Source organism: Arachis hypogaea, chromosome 20 (assembly GCF_003086295.3).
Source record: "Arachis hypogaea cultivar Tifrunner chromosome 20, arahy.Tifrunner.gnm2.J5K5, whole genome shotgun sequence".
Lineage (NCBI taxonomy): Eukaryota > Viridiplantae > Streptophyta > Magnoliopsida > Fabales > Fabaceae > Arachis > Arachis hypogaea.
Genome location: NC_092055.1, coordinates 43,614,493 through 43,623,856, shown reverse-complemented (window position 1 = coordinate 43,623,856; position 9,364 = coordinate 43,614,493). Strand labels below are relative to the sequence as shown.

General features: G+C 38.4%; 1 non-coding gene across 1 annotated transcript; it reads right to left on the bottom strand.

The window, feature by feature from the left end:
* Positions 1–4,507: 4,507 nt before the first annotated feature.
* On the bottom strand, positions 4,508–4,615 carry LOC112787192 (small nucleolar RNA R71). The gene has a single exon (XR_003194619.1). It is a non-coding gene; the product is annotated as a small nucleolar RNA R71 (small nucleolar RNA).
* Between the last annotated feature and the right edge of the window lie 4,749 nt (positions 4,616–9,364).

The following is a 9,364-nucleotide window of genomic DNA, read 5'->3' as shown; positions in this document are numbered from 1 at the left end:
TTTTAAATCATTTTGTATTAAGCATGTGCCCCAAGAGCAAAACACACGAGCTGATAACACTGCCTGTAGTTAACCAGCACTAAGCCAGGTAGTGATAACTGATCTAATTCAAGAGGTACTTTTGGAACCATCTGTAGGTATTTTTGATATTATGATATCCCATATAAGGGATAACACTGCCTGGCTAGATCCCATATGCATGTACCTAGAGCATGGAATTTTTCCTAATGACACGAAAGAAGCCAGGAAGTTACGATTAAAGTCAGCAAAATATACCATGATCAATGGGCAATTATATAAAAGAAGTGTTTCGCAACCCCCTACTTAAATGCCTCAAACCTCAACAAATAAATTATGTGTTGCAGAAGATACATGAAGGGTGTTGTGGCCACCATATAGGAGGCAGGTTGTTAGCACAGAAGGTTGTAAAAGCAGGGTATTATTGGCCCACAATCATAAAATATGCAATGGATTACGTCAAAAGATGTTTACAGTGTCAGGTACATGGAAATCTCTGCCAAGCTCCACCTTAAGAGCTCATTTTTGTGATTCTGATGAGACATTTTGTAAAATGGGGGAGTAGACTTGCTGGGACCTTTTCCACAAAGGCCTGGCCAAGTCAAATTCTTGATTGTAGCAATTTATTATTTCACTAAGTGAATCGAGGCTATGTGATGAGCGGATAATTTATACGCTTTTTGGCATTGTTTTTACATAGTTTTTAATATGATTTAGTTAGTTTTTAGTATATTTTTATTAGTTTTTAATTAAAATTCACATTTCTGGACTTTACTATGAGTTTGTGTGTTTTTCTGTGATTTCAGATATTTTCTGGCTGAAATTGAGGAACTTGAGCAAAAATCAGATTCAGAGGTTGAAGAAGGACTGCAGATGTTGTTGGATTCTGACCTCCCTGCACTCAAAGTATATTTTCTGGAGCTACAGAACTCCAAATGGTGCGCTCCCAATTGCGTTGGAAAGTAGACATCCAGGGCTTTCCAGCAATATATAATAGTCTATACTTTGATTAAGGATAGATGACGTAAACTGGCGTTGAACGCCAGTTCCATGCTGCATTCTGGAGTCAAACGCCAGAAACAGGTTGCAAAGTGGAGTTAAACGCCAGAAACAGGTTACAAACTGGCGTTCAACTCCAAGAAAGACCTCTACACATGTAAAGCTCAATGCTCAGCCCAAGCACACACCAAGTGGGCCCCAGAAGTGGATTTCTGCATCATTTACTCATTTCTGTAAACCCTAGTAACTAGCTTAGTATAAATAGGACTTTTTACTATTGTATTTAGACTCTCTGGGATTAGTTTTATGCGATCTGAGACCTTTATGGGGGCTGGCCATTCGGCCATGCCTGAACCTTGTTCTTATGTATGTTCAAACGGTAGAGTTTCTACACTCCATAGATTAAGGTGTGGAGCTCTGCTGTTCCTCATGAATTAATACAAAGTACTACTGTTTTTCTATTCAATTCAACTTATTCCGCTTCTAAGATGTTCATTCGCACCCAAGAACATGATGAATGTGATGATTATGTGACGCTCATCATCATTCTCACTTATGAATGCGTGCCTGACAAACACTTCCGTTCTACATGCACACAAGCTAGAATGAGTATCTCTTGGATATCTAATACAGGGGACCGAGTCCGAGTTATTAGTGTCTTCGTGGTATAAGTTAGAACCCATGGACGGCCATTCTTGAGAATCCAAAAAGTCTAAACCTTGTCTATGGTATTACGAGTAGGATTCAGGGATTGAATGACTGTGACGAGCTTAAAACTCGCGAGTGTTGGGCGTAGTGACAGACGCAAAAGGATAGTAAATCCTATTCCAGTATGATCGAGAACCGACAGATGATTAGCCATGCAGTGACAGCGCATTGGACCATTTTCACTGAGAGGACAGGTGGCCATTGACAACGGTGATGCCTAACATACAGCTTGTCATGGAAAGGAGTAGGACTGATTGGATGAAGACAGCAGGAAAGCAGAGATTCAGAGGAACGAAAGCATCTCTATACGCTTATCTGAAATTCTCACCAATGATTTACATAAGTATTCCTATCTTTATTTTCTATTTATTTGTTATTATTATTCGAAAACTCTATAACCAATTACTATCCGCCTAACTGAGATTTGCAAGATGACCATAGCTTGCTTCATACCAACAATCTCCGTGGGATCGACCCTTACTCACGTAAGGTTTATTACTTGGACGACCCAGTGCACTTGCTAGTTAGTTGCGCGAAGTTGTGAAGTTATGTTTGGACCATGGTATTGTGCACCAAGTTTTGGCGCCATTGCCAGGGGGAGAACGAGCAACAAATTTTACATCTGAATAACAATTTCGCCACACCAAGTTTTTGGCGCCGTTGCCGGGGATTGTTCGAGTTTGGACAACTGACGGTTCATCTTGTTGCTCAGATTAGGTAATCTTATTTTATTTTTAAGCTTTTATATTTCTTATTTTCGAAAAAAAAACTAAAAAAAAGAAATTTCTTTTGTTCGCTTTTCTAAAAATAAATTTTCGAAAATCCAAAAAAATTATAAAATCATAAAAATCAAAAATATTTTAAGTTTCTTGTTTGAGTCTAGAGTCATGTTTTAAATTTGGTGTCAATTGCATCTTTTTAATTTTCTAAAAATTATTTTCGAAAATTTCATGCATTGCATTCGTCATGATCTTCAAGTTGTTCTTGGCCAGTCTTCTTGTTTGATCTTCATATTTTCTTGTCTTGTGTCTTTTCTAGTTTTTCATATGCATTTTCAATTTGTTAGTGTCTAAAGTTTGAAAATTTCTAAGTTTGGTGTCTTGCATGTTTTTCTTTTCTTAAAAATTTTCAAAAATAAGTTCTTGGTGTTCATCTTGACATTCAAAGTGTTCTTGGTGTTCATCTTAACATTCATAGTGTTCTTGCGTGCATTAGTTGTTTTGATTCATAATTTCTATGTTTTGTGTCAATTTTGTGTTTTTCTCTTTCATCATTAAAAATTCAAAAAAAAATAAAGAAAATATATCTTTCCCTTTTTCTTCTCATCAAATTCGAAAATTTGAGTTGACTTTTTCAAAAAATTTTAAAATTTAGTTGTTTCTTATGAGTCAAATCAAGTTTTCAATTTAAAAATTCTATCTTTTTTTTTAAAATCAAATCTTTCTCATTTTTCTTTCATAATTTTCGAAATTTTCAAAATTAATTTTCAAAAATCTTTTTCATAATTTTCGAAAATCTTATTAGCATTTAATATGATTGATTCAAAAATATTAAGTTGTTACTTGCCTATTAAGAAAGGTTCAATCTTTAAATTTTAAAATCATATCTTTTTGTTTCTTGTTAGTCAAGTAATCAACTTTAGTTTTCAAAATTAAATCTTTTTCAATTTCAATCATATCTTTTTCAAAATCAATTTCAAAATTCTTTCTAACTTCTACCCTAACCTCTTATCTTTTTAAAATTGACTTTCAAATCTTTTTCAATCAATCTTATCTTTTTGTTTCAATCATATCTTTTTCAATTTCAATATATCTTTTTCAAAAACAAATTTCAAATCTTTTTCAATCAATCATATCTTTTTGTTTCAATCATATCTTTTTCAAAACCACCTAACTACTCTTCCCTCTCTAATTTTCGAAAATACCTCCCTCTTTTTCAAAAATTCTTTTTAATTAATTAATTGTTTTAAATTTAAATTTTAATTTTATTTCTCCTTTAATTTTCGAAAATCATCAACCCCTTTTCAAAAAATTATTTTCGAAAACTCCTCACTCTCATCTTCTTCTATTTATTTAATTACTTACTAACACTTCTCCTCATCTCATGTCTCTGCTCCTATCTTCACCCTTGTGTTTGGATTATCCATTCTTCTTCACTCTCATTCCCTTTCTTCTTCTACTAACAATAAGGAACCTCTTTACTGTAACATAGAGGATTCCTCTTCTTTTCTTGTTTTCTTCTCTTTCATATGAGCAGGAATAAGGAAAAAGGCATTCTTGTTGAAGCTGATCCAGAACCTGAAAGGACTCTGAAGAGAAAACTAAGAGAAGCTAAAATACAACAATCCAGAGACAACCTTACAGGAATTTTCGAAAAGGAAGAGGAGATGGCAGCCGAAAATAATAATAATGCAAGGAGGATGCTTGGTGATTATACTACACCTACTTCCAAGTTTGATGGAAGAAGCATCACAATCCCCACCATTGGAGCAAACAATTTTGAGCTGAAACCTCAATTAGTTGCTCTAATGCAACAGAACTACAAATTCCATGGACTTCCATCAGAAGATCCCTACCAGTTTTTAATTGAGTTCCTGCAGATCTGTGAGACTGTTAAGACTAATGGAGTAGATCCTGAAGTCTACAGGCTCATGCTTTTCCCTTTGGCTGTAAGAGACAGAGCTAGAACATGGTTGGACTCACAACCTAAAGATAGCCTGAACTCTTGGGATAAGCAGGTCACGGCCTTCTTGGCTAAGTTCTTTCCTCCTCAAAAGCTGAGCAAGCTTAGAGTGGATGTTCAGACCTTCAAGCAAAAAGATGGTGAATCCCTCTATGAAGCTTGGGAAAGATACAAGCAGATGACCAAAAGGTGTCCTCCTGACATGCTTTCAGAATGGACCATTCTGGATATATTCTATTATGGTCTGTCTGAGTTCTCCAAGATGTCACTGGACCATTCTGCAGGTGGATCCATTCACCTAAAGAAAACGCCTGCAAAAGCTCAAGAACTTATTGATATGGTTGTAAATAATCAATTCATGTATACTTCTGAGAGAAATTCTGTGAATAATGGGACGCCTCAGAAGAAGGAAGTTCTTGAAATTGATGCTCTGAATGCCATATTGGCTCAGAACAAAGTGTTGACTCAGCAAGTCAACATGATTTTCCAAAGTCTGAATGGATGGTAAAATGCATCCAACAGTACTAAAGAGGCATCTTCTGAAGAAGAAGCTTATGATCCTGATAACCCTGCAATAGCAGAGGTAAATTACATGGGTGAATCTTATAGAAACACCTATAATTCATCATGGAGAAATCATCCAAATTTCTCATGGAAGGATCAACAAAAGCCTCAACAAGCCTTTAATAATGGTGGAAGAAACAGGCTCAGCAATAGCAAGCCTTTTCCATCATCTGAACAAAATACCTCTAATTTAGCAAACTTAGTCTCTGATCTGTCCAAGGCCACTCTAAGTTTCATGAGTGAAACAAGGTCCTCCATAAGAAATTTGGAGGCACAAGTGGGCCAGCTGAGTAAGAAAATCACTGAAACACCTCCTAGTACTCTCCCAAGCAATACAGAAGAGAATCCAAAGAGAGAGTGCAAGGCCATTGATATAACAATCATGGCCGAACCCACAAAAGAGGAAGAGGATGTGAATCCCAGTGAGGAAGACCTCTTGGGACGTCCAGTGATCAATAAAGAGTTTCTCTTTGAGGAACCAAAGGACTCTGAGGCTCATCTAGAGACCATAGAGATTCCAATGAACCTCCTTATGCCCTTCATGAGCTCTGATGAGTATTCTTCTTCTGAAGAGAATGAGGATGTTACTGAAGAGCAAGTTGTCAAGTACCTTGGTGCAATCATGAAGCTAAATGCCAAATTATTTGGTAATGAGACTTGGGAAGATGAACCTCCCTTGCTCATCAATGAACTAAGTGATCTGGATCAACTGACATTGCCTCAGAAGAAACAGGATCCTGGAAAGTTCTTAATACCTGTACCATAGGCACCATGGCCTTTGAGAAGGCTCTATGTGACCTTGGGTCAGGGATAAACCTCATGCCCCTCTCCGTAATGGAGAAACTGGGAATCTTTGAGGTGCAAGCTGCTAGAATCTCATTAGAGATGGCAGACAACTCAAGAAAACAGGCTTATGGACAAGTAGAGGACGTGTTAGTAAAGGTTGAAGGCCTTTACATCCCTGCTGATTTCATAATCCTAGACACTGGGAAGGATGAGGATGAACCCATCATCCTTGGAAGACCTTTCCTAGCCACTGCAGGAGCTGTGATAGATGTTAACAGAGGAGAATTAGTCCTTCAATTGAAGGGGGACTACCTTGTGTTTAAGGCCCAAGGCTATCCTTCTGTAACAATGGAGAGGAAGCATGAAAAGCTTCTCTCAGTACAGAGTCAACCAAAGCCCCCACAATCAAACTCTAAGTTTGGTGTTGGAAAGCCTCAGCCAAACTCTAAGTTTGGTGTTGAATCCCCACATCCAAACTCTAAGTTTGGTGTTGGAAATCTATAAAATTGACCTGATCACCTGTGTGGCTCCGTGAGAGCCTACTGTCAAGCTATTGACATTAAAGAAGCGCTTGTTGGGAGGCAACCCAATTTTTATTTATTTAATTCTACTTTTATTTTTATTGTTCTTTTATATTTTATTAGGTTCATGATCATGTGGAGTCACAAAATAAATACAAAAATTAAAAACAGAATCAAAAATAGCAGAAGAAAAGTCACACCCTGGAGGAAGGACTTACTGGCGTTTAAACGCCAGTAAGGAGCATCTGGCTGGCGTTCAACGCCAGAACAGAGCATGGATCTGGCGTTGAATGCCAGAAACAAGCAACATCCTGGCGTTTAAACGCCAGGAATACACCCTGAGAAGAGTTGGCGCTGAACGCCAGAAACAAGCATGAAGCTGGCGTTCAACGCCAGAAACATGCTGCACATGGGCGTTGAACGCCCAGAACAAGCATCACTTCGGCGTTTAAATGCCAAAAATGCATGCAAAGGCATTTTGCATGCCTAATTGGTGCAGGGATGTAAATCCTTGACACCTCAGGATCTGTGGACCCCACAGGATCACTTCAGGATTTGTGAACCCCACAAGATCCCTACCTACCTCCACTCATATTCTCCCCTCTTCTCATTCATCCTCTCTTCCCAATAAACACCCTTCCCCAAAACCCTTCACCAATCACCTCAATCTCTCTTCCCTATTACCACCTACCACCACTCACATCCATCCACTCTTCCCCATAAACCCCACCTACCTTCAAAATTCAAAATCACTTTCCCACACAAACCCACCCACTATGGCCGAACCTACTCCCTCTCCCCTCACTATATAAACCCCTCCATCCCTCCTTCATTTTCACACCACATAATCCTATCCCCTCTATCTTGGCCGAATACACTCCACATCACTCTCTTCCATATCTTCTCTTCTTCTTCTTCTTTTCTTTCTTCTCTTGCTCGAGGGCGAGCAATATTCTAAGTTTGGTGTGGTAAAAGCATAAGATTTTTGTTTTTCCATTACCATTTATGTCACCTAAGACCGGAGAAACCTCTAGAAAAGGGAAAGGGAAGACAAAAGCTTCCACCTCCGAGTCATGGGAGATGGAAAAATTCATCTCTGAAGCCCATCAAGACCACTTCTATGATGTTGTGGCCAAGAAGAAGATGATCCCCGAGGTCCCTTTCAAACTCAAGAAAAATGAGTATCCAGAGATCCGACATGAGATCCAAAGAAGAGGTTGGGAAATCCTAACCAACCCCATTCAACAAGTCGGAATCCTAATGGTTCAAGAGTTCTATGCAAATGCATGGATCACTAGGAATCATGATCAAAGTGTGAACCCGAATCCAAAGCATTGGCTCACCATGGTTCGGGGGAAATACTTAGATTTTAGTCCGGAGAATGTAAGGCTAGCATTCAACCTACCAATAATGGAAGAAAACGCACGCCCCTACACAAGAAGAGTCAACTTTGATCAAAGGTTGGACCAAGTCCTCATGGACATATGTGTGGAAGGAGCTCAATGGAAGATTGACTCAAAAGGCAAACCGGTTCAGCTAAGAAGATTGGACCTTAAGCCTGTAGCTAGAGGATGGTTGTAGTTCATTCAACGCTCAATCATTCCCACTAGCAACCGGTCTGAAGTTACTGTAGACCGGGCCATCATGATCCATAGTATCATGATTGGGGACGAAGTAGAAGTTCATGAGATTATACCTCAAGAACTCTACAAGGTGGCTGACAATTCCTCCACTATGGCAAGGTTGGCCTTTCCTCACCTCATTTGCCATCTATGCAATTCGGCTGGGATTGACATAGAAGGAGATATCCTCATTGAAGAGGACAAGCCCATCACTAAGAAAAAGATGGAGCAAACAAGAGAGCCTATTCATGGATCTCAAGAGACACATGAAGGAGCTCATCACCAAGAAATCCCTGAGATGCCTCAAGGGATGCCCTTTCCTCCACAGAATTTTTGGGAGCAAATCAACACCTCCCTAGGAGAATTAAGTTCCAACATGGGACAACTAAGGCTGGAACATCAAGAGCACTCCATCATCCTCCATAAAATTAGAGAAGATCAAAGAGCAATGAGGGAGGAGCAACAAAGACAAGGAAGAGACATAGAAGAGCTCAAGGACATCATTGGTTCCTCAAGAAGAAAACGCCACTATCACTAAGGTGGACTCATTCCTTGTTCTTAAATTTTCTGTTTTTTGTTTTTATGTTAAATGTTTATCTATATTTGTGTCTCATTACATGATCATTAGTATTCAAGTGTCTATGCCTTAAAGTAGTGAATATGAATCCATCACCTCTCTTGAATGAAAAATGCTTTAATTACAAAAGAACAAGAAGTACATGGTTTCGAATTCATCCTTGAAACTAGTTTAATTATTTTAATGTGGTGACAATACTTTTTGTTTTCTAAATGAATGCTTGAACAGTGCATATGTCTTTTGAAGTTGATGTTTACTGAATGTTAAATATGTTGGCTCTTGAAGAATAAGGAAAAAGGAGAAATGTTATTTGATAATCTGAAAAATCATAAAATTGATTCTTGAAGCAAGAAAAAGTAGTGAATACAAAAGCTTGCAAAAAAAATGCAAAAAAAAAGAGAAAAAGAAAAAGAAAAAGCAAGCAGAAAAAGCCAAAAGCTCTTTAAACCAAAAGGCAAGAGAAAAAAGCCAGTAGCCCTTAAAACCAAAAGGCAAGGGTAATAAAAAGGATCCAAGGCTTTGAGCATCAGTGGATAGGAGGGCCTAAAGGAATAAAATCCTGGCCTAAGCGGCTAAACCAAGCTGTCCCTAACCATGTGCTTGTGGCGTGAAGGTGTCAAGTGAAAACTTGAGACTGAGCGGTTAAAGTCAAGGTCCAAAGCAAAAGAAAGAGTGTGCTTAAGAACTCTGGACACCTCTAATTGGGGACTTTAGCAAAGCTGAGTCACAATCTGAAAAGGTTCACCCAGTTACGTGTCTGTGGCATTTATGTATCCGGTGGCAATACTGGAAAACAAAGTGCTTAGGGCCACGACCAAGACTCATAAAGTAGCTGTGTTCAAGAATCAACATACTGAAGTAGGAGAATCAATAACACTATCTGTATT